This window comes from Beta vulgaris, chromosome 2 (genome assembly GCF_026745355.1).
Source record: "Beta vulgaris subsp. vulgaris cultivar EL10 chromosome 2, EL10.2, whole genome shotgun sequence".
Classification (NCBI taxonomy): domain Eukaryota; kingdom Viridiplantae; phylum Streptophyta; class Magnoliopsida; order Caryophyllales; family Amaranthaceae; genus Beta; species Beta vulgaris.
The window spans coordinates 8888526-8904586 of record NC_079203.1 but is presented as its reverse complement, the minus strand read 5'-3'; the positions used below and the strand labels follow the sequence as shown (position 1 = coordinate 8904586).

At 37.1% G+C, this 16061-nt stretch overlaps 1 long non-coding RNA gene across 1 annotated transcript; it reads right to left on the bottom strand.

Moving 5' to 3' along the window:
* Positions 1 to 10843: 10843 nt before the first annotated feature.
* LOC125494643 (uncharacterized) lies at positions 10844 to 15819 on the bottom strand. Its single transcript, XR_007270952.1, has 3 exons — positions 15530 to 15819; positions 12037 to 12084; positions 10844 to 11177 (listed from the first exon to the last, which is right to left on the bottom strand). It is a non-coding gene; the product is annotated as an uncharacterized LOC125494643 (long non-coding RNA).
* Between the last annotated feature and the right edge of the window lie 242 nt (positions 15820 to 16061).

Below are 16061 nucleotides of genomic sequence, written 5' to 3'. Positions count from 1 at the left end.
AATTGATTTTTTAAAAGCTAATAAGATTGTTTTGCCTGGTTCCATGAAGATATGACAGGAATAAGTCCCGACGTCATAACGCACAAACTCAACGTCGATCCCGATCACAAACCGGTAAAGCAGAAGCGACACAAGTTTGGGCCCGAGCGAAACCAAATCATCGACGATGAGGTCCAAAAGTTGATCGACTCGGAAAAGATACGCGAGGTAAAATACCCATAGTGGCTAGCCAATGTCGTGGTCATGAGCAAAAGGAATGAAAAGTGGAGAATCTGTATCGATTTTACAGACTTAAACAAGGCCTGCCTCAAAGATCCGTTCCCTCTTCCGCACATAGACGCGATGGTTAACGCAACAGCAGGGCACGAGCTCTTGACGTTCATGGACGCATATTCTGGGTACAATCAAATCGTGATGCACCCGGACGATCAGGAAAAGACAGCATATTGTTGTAAAGTTATTCCCTTTGGATTGAAAAATGCAGGTGCCACCTATCAACGGCTGGTCAACCAAATGTTCAAAGACCAATTGGGGGATACGATGGAAGTATATATCGATGACATGCTTGTAAATTCTAAACAAGCAAACGATCATGTCTAGCACTTATCAGAGGCTTTCGACGTCCTTCGAAGGTACGGTATGAAATTAAATCCTACTAAATGTACATTTGGAGTTACGGCAGGAAAGTTTCTAGGGTATGTCATAACGCAACGAGGATTCGAAGCAAGCCCAGATCAAATAAGAGCCCTCATCAATATCCAATCCCCAAGGAACGTCAAAGAAGTGCAGAAACTGACCGGACGCGTAGCCGCTCTGAATCGCTTCATATCCCGGTCGTCTGAGAAGTATCACTTATTTTATGACGTGCCAAGAAAAAATAAAGGCTTGGACTGGTCGCAACAACATGAAGACGCATTGCAAGCACTCAAGAAATACCTAGCGTCACCACCATTGTTGTCAAAGCGCCGTGATGGAGAGACATTGCAACTCTATTTGGCTGTGAGTGGCGTATCTGTCAACGCCGATCGGTCGCGAGAAGCAAAAATCTAGCAACTCCCAATCTATTACGTCACTAAGTCTCTGCTAGATGCAGAGACCAGGTATTCCTCCTTAGAAAAACTCATCCTAGCTATAGTAGTTGCTGTTAAAAAACTTAGACACTATTTTGAAACGCATAATGTTGTTGTTATGACTAACTACCATATCAAATCTTCTTACGACGACCTGAGTTAACAGGACGCATGAGCAAGTGGGCGATAACGCTCAGTGGATACGACATCCAATATCGCCCTAGAACAGCCATCAAGTCGCAGGCATTGGCAGATTTTGTTGTAGAATTAAGCCCAGAGCTAGAGAAGCTAGCGAATGATGAAGTTGCACAAATTAACCATGTAGACTATGAGCCTTGGACTCTATTTGTTGATGGATCCTCTAACTTTCGTGGTGCAGGTCTAGGTATTGTGCTAAAGTCGCCACAAGGGGGCAAGGTGGTACGAGCCATCTGCCACGAGTTCAGAGCGACGAAAAATGAAGCTGAATACGAAGCGCTCATAGCAGGAATCTTAGCAGAAGATATGGGAGCAAAAGCACTGAAAGTCTACAGTGATTCACTGTTGATAGTTAGCCATATCAAAGGAGCATTCGCCGTAAAAGATTCCAAAATGGCTATGTATTTAGAATTAGCCCAGCAAAAAAGTAAAGTGCTTAACCCATTTGACATTTTGCAGATCCCAAGAGACCAAAATACCCAAGCAGATGCATTAGCCAATCTTGGATCCTCCTTGAGGGACATTTCATTCGCTTCTGTCCCCATAGACCATCTGACAAATCCGGCAGTCACTAGAAGTACTAGTAAAATTGTTGCAACGACAGAAGAATGCGCCCGAGTCGATGGTGACAACGACCCTACTGCTGGCAACAACGACGCAAACGACGACGGAGAGATTGCAGGGATAAACGACCTCAACAATGAAGAGGTAAGTGTCAGTTGGACGAAGCCATTTTACGATTACCACACTAACAATGTACTTCCAATAGACAAGGCAGAGGCGTGCGGGGTTCGATTCAAAGCGTCAAGATACGTGGTCATCCAAGGAGTGTTGTTTAAAAAGTCTGTCGCAGACCCCTACCTGCGTTGCTTAGAAAAAGATCAGTGGAGCAAAGTCTTAGAGGACCTACATGAAGGAACGTGTGGGAATCATTCAGGAGGACGCAACCTATCCAACAGGGCGTTGCGTTTGGGTTATTATTGTCCCACGATGAAGAAAGATGCAATAAGGTATGTCACCAAGTACGACAACTGTCAACGACACGCAGGTATGACGCATAAACCTTGTGAAATTTTACATCCTTCTTTATCACCATGGCCTTTCATGAAATGGGGCATGAATATAGTCGGTAAACTACCTCCAGCCCCAGGTCAGAAGGTCTTTATGTTGGCACTAACCGATTACTTTTCTAAATGAATAGAAGCAGACTCTTTCCAGCACGTACGCGACAAAGAAGTTATTTCTTTTATATATACTAACATTATTTGCAGGTTTGGTGTCCCATCTTAAATCATATGCGACAATTGGTCGCAATTTATTAGCGACAAGACGAAACACTTCTGTGACGAATGGAACATTACGTTGTGAACCTTAACGCCAAGGTATCCACAAGCCAATGGCCAGGCTGAGTCTAGCAACAAGACCATCATTGATACCCTGAAGAAGCGACTCACCGCCAAGAAAGGCAAGTGGGCAGAGGCGTTACTATCTATCCTGTGGGCCAACCACATGACACCGCGCACCGTGACAGGACAAACATCGTTCTCATTAGTCTATGGGTTTGAATTTGTTTTACCATCTGAAGTAAATGTCCCAACTGCCAGGTATGGCTTAATGACGGAGCAGCAGAACCGCAATGAACTTTTCAACGATTTGGATACCATCGAGGAGTTGAGAGACGCAGCATTAGTATGTATGGCGGCTCAACAACAAGTAGGCGCAAAAAGAATCAACAAGTACGTTCAGGCAAAGTCGTTCGTCGAAGGCAATTGGGTTCTAAGGAAAGTGTTTCAGAACACACAAGAAATCAACGCTGGTAAGTTAGGACCTAAATGGGAGGGACCATAAGAGATTAGCAAAGTAGTAGGCAATGGAGCCTACCGACTGATCCGACGTGACGGCAGCCTCGTGCCACGTAGTTGGAACGCTACACATCTTAAACAATACTTCTTCTAGCTAAGTAATTTACTATGTTGCATTTATAATTTGTAGGAAATAAATTGACACCGTTATCATGTCAACGTCGCTAACTGTTAGCGACCTTAGTGTTGTCTCACTGTGCTCTATTTTCTTTCAGGAGATCCATTTCCATTTGTTTCAATAATGTCGCAACGTTTTAACGACGCGACGAATAATCATTTATTTCATTGCGCAATAAGAGTAGAGTGATGCTGTCACCATCTACAGTCTTCCAGTTTTTCTTACTTCAATAAATATATCACGACGGATGTCTTGCAATTGTGTACATGGTTATCTGCGATGTTTTACATGCTCCCTCCGACCAATACATGTAAGTATTTATACATTTCTTGTGAATATTTTAAGGTATCACAATATTAAGTCCAAACGTAGCGTCTGAACGACCAATGTAGGCTAACTAAGCGCTTGATCATGTCCTTAGGACGTCAGAATAACGACAGACAACGAAATGCATGCATGTCACACAAAAGCAATATCGTCTGATTGACTTAAAGGCATAAAAGTGTCAAAAGTTATGGTCACTCCCCTGAGTGACCCAAAAGTACAAAAGTAAAAGTCGCTCTCTTGAGTGACCCAAAGCATAGTTTGATAAAATTCTAAAGTTTGAAAGGAAGAGACATAACGTAGAAAAGAAAGAATATGCGTCTAAACTCTTGTCAGTTTCCTTCTTGGTCGACGCAGCAGGTGATGGAACGATGGCTGGTGCTTCTTTCTCAGTCTCCAACTCAGGCGGCACGTCTGACGCAAAGAAACCGGCACAGGACGCTGCCTTTTCATCTGCTTTAGGCGGAGAGTCTGCCGTCGCTGCCAACTCGTCTTCGTCCATCAGGTCCTTCATTCCTCCTAAGCATTCAAGGAAAAGGTATATGTCCTTCTGTGGCGTCCAGGACGTTGTCTTCTTCATCATGAACTGGTACATGATCTTGGCTTTAACCCTTGTAATCACCTCAGCCTCGAGCAAGTCTAACTCACTCTTTTGGGCGTCGATCGTCGCTTGGAGCTCCTTGATCTCCAGATGTGATGACTCCTCTAGCTTGGTAGATTTCTCTCTTATTTGCTCCAGATCTTCCTCGTTCTTCTTTAAAGTCTCCTCTATCTTCTTAATGGTTGACTGGTAAGTCTTCAACTCAGTCTCTTTAGACTTCACGTCGAGTTCAGCCTTGTCAGTCCTCAGCTTCATGGTCTGATGACCTTTCAGCAACGTTGACATCTCTTTTTTTTGCCATGAGAAGATGTTGCAACGACTACGAAAAAGAAACGAAGTGTTTTCAGGTTAGTAATTATAGTTTATGCTAAGTGACAATAAGGAAAATGCTAAGCAAACGAACCTGGAAAAGGAGCTCTAGACCGTCCGACATCATGCGCGGAAGGGTGTGCTCCTTTATCCTCTCTTCAGCGCTGGGGAAGAGAAACCTCTCAGCCTCAGGCCAAATAGACCTATCTAATGACATGAAGTCATTAGGAACTGTAACAGTGTACGATGGCCCACCCTTGTCGGGAGGGGCCAAGAATTCAGTCTTGCACGCCTTTGGCGCAATTTCTTGTTCGTCGTCCAGTTGGACGACAACTGTAGCATCATTTTTTGTTGTCGTAGTCGCGGACGCAATGTTGGTCGACGTCTCTATGTCTCTCTTTCGTCTGCGTAGCATTCCTGCCAACGTCTGACTGTCCATGCTTCCTTTAGGTCGTGATTACGAAGATCTTGTCAAGGATCGTTCAGTCGTTAGGATTACTCTAACGTTAGTAGGATTCAATGAGCAATGTAAAGCCGAACTTACCAGAAGCCATAGGTGAACAACTGTCTTGATTGGCGAATAAAATCCTCCTGAATTGTCTATCCTCCTCTGACGCTTTCAGAAATCTTTCGCAAAGTCGTTGGGATTCTTCGCGATGTGTCAGCAATTTTGGATTCAGGCCTACAGAAGAACCGTTGTAAGAACAGTGTTAACGACATGACATGCAAAGAGTATGATTAAAACAAAACAAACCTTCTGAGTTCCAGCCACCAATTAAGGTTTTTCCAGCTTCTCCCAAGGATGATTTCTTCACAAAAACATATCTGGTTTTCCACCCTCTGTCGTTCGACTGCACTCCCCCAACTAGTGGTTCTAATCTTGCTTTAGCGTGAAGTGCTATTCTATTCGTTGCCTTAACCCTAATTTCGTAACAAAGTAGAAGGTCGTGAAGGGTAATGGCTTCTTCCCAAGCTGCTGTCACCCTGTCGATTATACTTAGGATTCGCCAGACCTGGGGCATTATCTGCCCTGGACTGATTTGGTAGATTTGCATAAGAAATCTGGCTAGGGGAGAAAAGGGTAGCCTTAAACCTATCTTAAAGGGGTATTCGTAAAGCACAACCCAATTGCTGGGGAACATCTCAAGTTGTTCAGTCGGTTCTACATTCCTAATTATTGTGTCAACATGTAGATTCCCTAATTCTAAAAATCTCATCATATCTTCCTCCGACATGTTCGATTGCTCATCTTCGTTTTCCCTTCTCTTATATGTGACTTTTTCCTTTCCTCTCGATTTTTCTTGGTTTTTCACAAATGTCCTAATACTACGCCTGTTGGGAGCCATGGATGTAATCAGAATATAAGTAATTGCAACGCGAAAAATTAGCAGCGGTGGAAATTTACTTGGTGTTGTGGTTGATTTTCCGGCAGAAGAGTAGCTGAAAATTCTAAGAGGTTTATCGCTTTGAGGAGAGATAAATCAATTGAGTTGATAAATTCAATCACGCGCAGTAATTATAGTCCCAAGGGCAATCGTTGTCCTGTTTAACGGATAGAAACCAACGACTAAGTTCTTTCTTATCTTTTGGCATTATGACCCTTGAGTTAACTTTGATGATATTTTTTTATGTAATTCACTCATGTGTTCTTTCTTATCTGTTGGTTAATATTTTCTGGCTAAATATTTTCACTAACTGCAGTCATCTTGTCTGGTAGAGTCCTTTGCTTCTTTAACAATCGTCTCATGGACTGTGTGCCACCCCGTTCCGACAATTGGGAGCAAATTGTTATGGCTGATTTTTACAGGTTGACGTTGACGTAAGACGTAACGACTTTGACATTAAGACACAAGGCTAGCTGCGAAAATAGAATGCGGAGACTAAGTCAACCAGGCCAGCAACTAATAGTCCGAGAAAGAAGGATTGTGATGTGATCACGATTTGATTAACAAGGCAGCAGGGAAAAATCAGTTGCACGGTTCTAGGAGGCGGATATGGTCAGTTGATCATAGCAAGGAGAATCTCCTAGAATTAGGGAGACTACCGTTGTAAAACCTAGCTTAGTGATATAGTATTTAAGCGCAGAAAAAGCCAAAGAGAAAGATACGACATTATTCATAAAAAGAGCACACAAGAGAAAACTATTCATTATTCTGATTTGCAATTTACATTTGTACTTAGATCACAAAACATAAGCTGTAACGATCTTTGTTCATCCGGAACGACGATCACTGATAGTAGTTTGGTGGAACCATCTCCACCCGCGGTTTTTACCCACCTTCATTGGGGTTTTCCACGTCACAATTTCTGTGTGTCAATCCCTTGAAATCCCCCTTTGCATTCATTCCTTGCATCAATAAAACCAAATATCTGGTTAAATCGTCCCGTAACTTTTCGGAAGCATGGAACGCGCCACATATGATTGTCATGTAATCAATTTTATTTTTAGTTTTTTTTAAAAAATAGAGGTCTTAATAGATTTAAATCCATATAACGAGTTTTGGATAAGTGAGAATTAGAGTTTTGTGTTGAATGAACAACTTAAATTATTATATTATGTAATTTGTGTATAACTTTTGTTACGTAATTCAGAATATTATAATTTTTGTATCATTGGATAGTGCTTGAAATATGCTTCGAAATAAGAACCATGCATATACAATATAGTTCTACAACTTATGAATAGAGCGCACCACGTAGGATTGTCATGTCATCAGTTTTTTTTTTTGTTTTTTTACAGAAATAAAGTTCTACATAGATTTAAATACATATAAGGAGCTTTGGATAAGCGAAATACAGTATCGCGGTTGAATGAACAAATTAAATTATTATATTATATAATCTGTGTATTGATACGTAATTCAGAATATTATAATTTTTGTACCAGTGGATAGTGCTCGAAATATGCTTCAAAATAAGATCGATGTACAATATAGTTCTACAACTTATGAATAGAGAATACCACGTAGGATTGACATGTCATTAATTTTTATTTTAAATATAATAAAAAATATAGTTTTACACATATTTAAATATATAAAAAGGAGTTTTGAATAGGGAGAAATTTACGTTTAGTTTTGAATAAACAACCAAAATTATTATTTTATGTAAATTGAATATAACTTTTGCTACCTAATTAAAAACATTATTATTTTTTACAATTGGAGAGTGCTTGAAATATGCTTCAAAATGAGAACTATGTACAATATATTTTTACAACTCAGACAATATATTTAATTAGATGAATGGTAAGACATTTTTTAGTCTTTCTTTTTAATAATTAATATTATAATAATAATTAGACTATAAGTATAATGTACAACATGTGATTATAGCATTTTATAATAGGTCCAATTTAAAGAATTACTCCCTCTGTTTTTTTTTTATCATTCTCACTTTCCTATGCGCGTCTCCCAATGCACCTCTTTGAGCTTAAATATCTTTCATCATATATTAATAAAAATTATAACGATTGAATATTAATAATGTACTTATTGAGACGAATCAAACAAGATCCCACATGGCTATGTTTTTTCTTATAAATTGTGAAACAATTAGAAGATTCTCTTTAAGTATGAATAGTATTAAGATTCTAAGTGAGAAAGATAAAAAAAACAGAGGGAGTATAAATTATCTTTCAAAACCTCAGCCTTAATTGCTCCACTGAACCAAAACAATTTAGTATTGCAACAAAATTTATTGTTAGAACAAAAATAAAATCTATAGCGATAAAGTTACATATATATTAGATGTTTGGATGATGAAAAAATTAAAGTTTGATTTTAAAAAACAACCTTAAAATATTATAGAGAGCTCCATCTAAGCATGTCATGTTATTGTATTCAATTATTAATTTTTTTTAAAAAAGAAATAGTGATCACTATAGATACAAATACATATAAAATGTTTTGGATAAGTGAACATTACATTCTGATTTTAGATAAATTAAACAAACCTAAATTATTATACTATGTAAATTGAATATAACTTTTGTTACAAATTCGCAATATTATACTATTTTTTACCATTGGAGAATGCTCGAAATATGTTTCGAAATAAGTTTCACGTACAATATAGTTTTACAACTTATGAAAATTTATTTATTTGGGTGAAAAATAACGTATTATTTATTCTTTATTTTAATTACATGTAAAAATAACTATAAAAATAGCGTATTATATGTGCGACAATATCAATTACATCTTTGTAAAGAAAACTTTTCAAAATTGAGTTATATAAAGATAAAAATACATACTTATAATTTTTCTTCTCCCTTTCTCCTTAAATTTCATTCACTTGATCATTCTTGATCATAGTGATATTTTGCAAAATTTTGAGTCATTTTTGACCGATTTTCTAGCACAATTGCTTTCACTCTTTTTTGCCATGTTCTTAATGTAGGTGGGATCTTCTAAGATGACTAGAAATTCAAGCATCGGCAAAGGAAGCAATGAAAATATAGCACACGTTGAGAAATGGTGCGCTTGCACAGTGCCCCATGTCCGCTCGCACAAAGGAGCACATAGCACAATAAAAACATCTTGTATAAGGAACTTCAAATGAACATAATTTTTATTTCACTAAGAACAATAAGAAGGGGTGAATTGCATTTGTATAAATAAATGTACCTTTTTGCGGAATTACAAAACTTAAACAAAGAAACAAGATAAAGGAACACAAGAGATTTTTACGTGGAAAAACTTATTGGACCAACAAGAAAAAACAACCTCGACTGGATTTTAAACACAACACTTCTCCTAATTAGACTAAATAACTTTGTTACAACCTAATTCTACTCATGTGCCATACCTTGAATTATTAAACACAAGTTTCTGAAAAGTTGTTCCCTTAACAACTGCTCCTTTCAACTTCACTTGAAGTTTCTCAGTTTAATCGCTTCACTCAAAGCTTTCTTTCTTACAGGATTTCACTCAAAATTACCTTACCCCTAAACCAAAATACAATGATCAATAAACTTAGTGGAATTAGAGTAAGAAGGCAAAGAACAAAGGTCTTTTATGAGAGAATGAAGGCACTAACACTTTACTTAGTTTAATTAACTAAATCTCTTGGTCAGACATAAATTGAAACTTAATTAGACATTAGTTTTTATAGCAGTGATTAATTATAATGTGGGATTAAAACATAAGTTAGTGGTATGTATATTTTTCCGTTTGTTCCTCAACTAGAGGAATACGTTCCTATTTACACCCATGATCTCCACGATCTATGTTGAACGTGTGCAATAGAAATCTTACTGCTTCCTTATATTTAGCAACCATTTAATCAGTAGATAAAAAATCTGATTTAATTAGCAAATATTATTAATTAATAAAATCAAAATTAGATCCTTTTATAAAATATTATCTTTAAATATATTTTCATTAAAACCAAAAAAGGATTTTAATTATCTAATAAAAATAAAATCTTTTTCTAAAAATATTTTCCTTAAAATCAGATTTTTACTAAATTAAAACGGTTTCCTAGAATCTAGGTATAAAACACTCAAGCGTCATATATTAATCGTTAACTGCTTCAACCTGTCTAGTTCATTTTAATAGTTAGTTCCTCTAAGTCAACATGACAGTGCTAGTTTTTATGTTTCTCGCAGAGGAAGAGACTCTAACTCTCTTTTTAAATTGCACAGTTCCTTACCAATTTTTACTTGTTCCCTTACATTGGAACTAGAAACAAAAAGCTTTGCTTTGGTCCTCTTGGTCTAACGCATCTCTAGTATAAGTTTCTTGAGCATCTTCAATTAGTCTTCAAAATTGAAACTTGATTTCTTCTTCTTACTTAGTATTCTTTTGATCTTGTCAATGATACCTTGCAAAAATTCATTCACTTAACAACTTGTTAGTTCATTACTTAGTTTGTATCTTTGTTCCTTTGTCATCATCAAAATTAGGGTTCAGCAATTTCCCCCTTTTTCATGATGATAACAAAATTACAAACTAAGGAAAATAAAACAAAAAATGATTTGAGGAAATGAAAGAAATAAAGAAAATAATACTTCCTCCATTTCACAATACACTAGTAGAAAAATACTCAAATGCTCCGGTTAAAAAGCCCACAAATGCTCCATATTTGACGCGTAGCAGACGTCATACGAGCATTTGAGAATTACACAAATGCTTCGGTTGAAAATCGGAGCATTTAGTTTATCAAATGCTCCGGTTGTCATTAAAACCGAAGCATTTGATGTATTTTACACGCCTAGAATAGATCAAATGCTCCAGTTTATAGGAGAAAATCGGAGCATTTGTGGAAAAAAAATGCTCCAGTTTAAGCGTACAACCGGAGCATTTGTACAATTTTTTGAAAAAAAAATTATGCTGAGGTTTAAAGCAGAGGCACCTACTGTCATACATTATATCTTACATATATATTCCAGCAACAAATTACATAAATTAACAGTGTCGCATGCTACAAATATATGAAATCAACAGTAAATTAACAGTGTCGCATGCTAGACATATACTTATAAGTTATAACAATGTTGCATGCTACAAATATATGAAATCAACAGTAAATTTTGCATCCTAACACAAGCTTCACGCATTTTAATAAGTTTCTTGCCTTTCTCATTCCCAACAATTCTGCAAACCACCCAGCCACGAGACTTAGAAATGACAACAGTTCTGCACAGTTCGTTTCCTCACATGCAGTTCTTCATTTTCATAGCACAGGAATTCCTAGACATCAAAGAAACGCAAATTGCTATCTTGCAGTGTGAACACGTTAATTTCAATAATTTGGAATCTTCCTCAGGGGTGACAGAAACAAAGGGAATAACTAGACACTAGTAGCATGTGACAACAAACCAACAATGTTATGGGCAGAGTGCTCACTATATAAAAAAGATAACAGCAGAAACACTCACAGGTAAAAAGATTTAATATCATTAGATTTCTAAATCTAAAAACGTGAAAGACAAAATCCAAGGCGCTGAAGCTATAAATGCAAGAGCATTGAAATACATGAAAGAGGTAGTCAACAAACTATCGCCTGCAGAGCTAAATGTTTTGGAGGACGTCATTGATCAGCCTCGACCCCCTGTTTCCCTTACTTATGCTACGTGTAGCAAAAAGAATAATATGGTAGTTACATGTAGCTCGGTTAAGAAGGGAAGTGACATGGCAAGTTGGTTAGGATGGTAGGAAAGATGCAACAGATAGAAATAAAAAGGAGAGAGAGGTAGAGAGAGAATTCATTCGAACATATTGTGTTAGTAAAGGTTTGTTCCAGACCACTGTAACAAATCTATTGCGAAGATGTAACTCAATTTCTTTTGTTACGCGAGGAAAGAGAGACGAGCATAAGGTTAAGGTTCTAAAAGGAAATCAAATGCAGCGAAAGGTGGTTTTTCTTTCTATTATTTAGAAAAATAACCAAATCAACTGTAACGAAAACGAACAAACTGAATTGCTTACTACGATCAGACATAATGACATTTCCTTTTCTAGATTACTCTCCCCTCATATCGCTTCCCCTCGTATGAACTATGTAAGTTATCACTGGAAACACCGAAAGAAAAATTAGAAGCAGTAGTACCTTTTCTGGTACATATTATCTAACTGTCCAGCATCAAATCTTACGTGCCTGAAAAGAAGGTAAAATGTTCAGTTAGTGTTTAGATTCATGCCTCAAACTGCCCCAGAAACAAGCCAATGAATCCTTTGACTATAACATCATAATAAAGTACTCCCTCCGTCCGAAAAATTTCCTTTTATAATTAGTTTCAACACTTCCATTTATGGCATGTTCCCACTATCACTAATTTACTACTCCCTCCGTTTCATATTAATCTACACACTTACACTTTTCACGCATGCCAATGCAAAACTTTGAGGACATATATCTTTAGTTTTGTATTTGTAAAAATTATAAAAAGTACATATTAATAAAATACATGTTATGACGAATCTAACAAGATCCCACATGACTATATTCTCATCCGCGTATATATCACAAATGATGGTCAAAGTGAAATTTGTGAATAGTGTAAAATGTCAAAGTGTGTAGATTAAAATGAAACGGAGGGAGTATATTATTTCTTTTACACTTGTTTGGCACACACGCTACCTTTATCAATAAAAAGTTACTCTAACTTTCTCTTTCCTCTAATAAAAATTACCTCACCAACTCCTATCACATATTTTTAATAAAATAAGATTTGATAACCACACAACTTATCACCTTAAAATATGTGACACAAAAAATGTTCAGATCATTTTGGGATGGAGGGAGTAATATGAATAATAATAATAGACCATATGAGTTGACCATGTTGTTCCAAAAAGACAAGTAACTCATTTCCCCACCTTCAGTTGATTCCCCTACACCATGCACATGGTACTCTGTTATATAAAGTTAGGCCATATTCATTGTAGTCTACATTTATATGCGCTGACGAATCACATTTTCCAAATTTGGAAAATCAAATTTATAATAAAGAGTACACGAGCTACTTGCTTTGGATATAGACAAGCTGAAATTGAACCATACCTGATGTACTCTTCCTAATTATAAGATCTTCAGCATAGTCAGCATTAGCATATCCTCTTAACACTAGTAGAAAAATGAAGAAGGGCTGCGCTGAAAAAGGCCTGTAGGGCTGCGTTTTTTGACAGCAGCCCTTTCAATAGCAGCCCTTCACTTTTTAAATAGGGCTGCGCTAGACAAGCGCAGCCCTTCACAAGGAAGGGCAGCGCTTTTTAGGTAAAAACGCATCCCTTCCTACCAAAAAAAAAAAAGTTAAAAAAAAAAAATTTTTCGACATTTTTTTACTATTAATCTCACATTTTTTGAATTTTAACATTTGCATTAAACTTTAAAGTAAACCATGCAAATCCAGAAGAGAAAAAATTATAGATCTACAATGCAACTAAACCCAAATATACAGAAGAGAAGAAATTATAGATATACAATGCAACTAAACCAAAAAAAAAAAAAAAAAGAACGAAACGAAAAGGAACAAAAACTAATATATAGAAGAGAAGAAATTATAGATATGAAAATACAAGAACATTAATCAAAACAAAGATTAAGAAATTATACATCTGAATATACAAGAACTACCTCCAAACATTAACCTAATAATGTTTAAATACATAAAACAAAACCCTAATACATAATTAAGGAAAAAAAATTCGGAAATACTGAAAATGCCTATTTGGAGCCTTAAACGAACTCGGATGGCTTAAAAAGCCTAAACATCACGGCGTAGCGGTGAGTTTGACTTGTTGGCCCATTCCGCTCCGAAAAGGTATCACAATAGGCAATCGGACTCCGTCGGCATGATTAGTGCAAATCATTTCAAGCTTTTTGTCGCAACTTTTCTGGGAGTTTTTGAGAGAGAAGAAAGGATGAGAGAGAAGGAGGAAAGGGAGGAGGGACGTGAGAGAAGGAGGAAAGGGAGGAGGGACGTGAGAGAAGGAGGAAAAGGGAGGAGGGACGTGAGAGAGGAGAGAGAATGAGGGATAATATATTTGACGAAGCCCGCTTAATATTTGAAGCCCGCGAGTTTTTTATTTCAAAATTTTTTTAGAAGGGCTGCGCTTTTCTTCAAAAGCGCAGCCCTACATAACAGAAGGGCTGCGCTTTTTTAAAAAGCGCAGCCCTTCACTTAGTAGGGTTGCGCTTTTGGAAAAAGCGCAGCCCTTGTTACATACAGGAAAAAGCGCAGCCCTACTAAGTGAAGGGCTGCGCTTTAATTCAAAAGCGCAGCCCTTCTGCTATGTAGGGCTGCGCTTTTGAAGAAAAGCGCAGCCCTTCACTAGTAGGGCTGCGCTTTTAGAAAAAGCGCAGCCCTTCCTTTTTTTTCCTCTAGTGTAACTCAAATGTGTCACAGCTTGGATATATAGAAAAGTCGAAGAGCATATGTTCCTTTGAGATATTTAACTATTCTCTTTACTGTTGTTAGATGAGACTCCTTGGAATTTGCTTGAAATCTATTACCTTTCATGGAAAACAGTTCATATTGATTCATTAGTAAATCAATTTTATACCTCTTGACTTCATTAGTTCCTTCATGGGTTACTTCAAGTAAATCCCATATTTGCTTTGCAGATTTGCATCTAGGGCTGGCAATGATGCGAGTCGAGCTCGAGTTTGTCTAAACTCGACTCGAACTCGAAAAATCATACCCAAACTCGACTCAACTCGAAAACTCGCGAGTTTCAAATTTTCAAGCTGGAACTCGAACTCGAAACCGAAACTCGAACTCAAGCTCAAACTCGAACTCGAACTCGTTTCAAGCTCCAACTTGAACTCGAACTCGTGTCAAGCTCGAACTCGATCGAGCTTGGTTAAAGATCGAACTCGAACTTTGTTCCAACTCGAATTCCGTTTCAACTTCCCGCTACCTATATGCATTCTTTGAAGATTTTGTATGAACAAGAAATACCAAACTCAAAGTACTTAACCATACATCAAAAATCAACATGATTTTTTTTTTGAATCAATCCCAACTAAACAACTAATACACCTTCATCTACTCCTCCATTATAATCATCCTCAACATTCACAAAAACCTCTTCAACTCTTGAAACATTAACCTGTGTAGAAGATCCATCTTGCCCACTAGACATCTCTAGAATATGAATGCAGCCTATTTAAAACATATTTAAGTTAACACAAACTCAACTTACAAACTGAACTTACAAACTGAACTGAACAAACCGAACTGAACAAACTGAACTTGCAAACTGAACTTATAAACTCAACTTGCAAACTATATTTATAAACTGAACTTGCAAGGATGATCACAAATAATAACAGGCACCTATGCAAAAAGAATGGCACTCAAAACCAGCATTAGCAATAATAACACAGAAACCGAACTTAAGAACTGAACTAGTAACTAAAATCGTGGAGATGAATGTAACTAAAATCGCAAAATGAACCTAGAAACTAAACTTAAGAACTGAACTAGTGTAATTAGCTTCTAACATTCTAATTCCACAACATCCCTTATTGAATTCCACAATTCACAATATCTAAAACAAAACAACACAAAAAGATCGGGATTTCAGTGTCGAGTTACCTTAGAATGAGCGGCACCGAGGTGAGGTGGTGGTGTGCGAAGGATTCGAGTGTCGCTTGGAGTAGCGTCGTTGTCATGGTGTTCGGGACTCGGGAGCGTGGTGGGCTGATGAATGTCGATGGAGATTGGAGAGATGAATGTGGATGGAGATGGTGGTGTTCGGGAGATGAATGTCGATGGAGATTGGAGATTGAAGAGGCGAGAGGGAGGGGTGCACTGTGCTGTCTGTGCAGCGTGCTAGCCGCTAGGGTTAACTCATAACTGGCTGAGTTTAATTTGTGTCTTCTTTTTACTCTCTCACTCTATCTTTATAATGAATGGTTAAGATTAGATCTTATGGGTTTCTTTAAATCTCATCCTTTGATATAGTTCTATTTTTATAGAAGAAATTCTTTACTTTGCCTTTTGGTCATTTTTTATATATTTTTTTCATTTCTAAAAGAAAAAGTACAAGTATTTTTATAGAAAAAATAAAGTTAAAATTTCTTAAAAAAATTAAAAGTATATATATATATCGAGTATCTCACGAGTT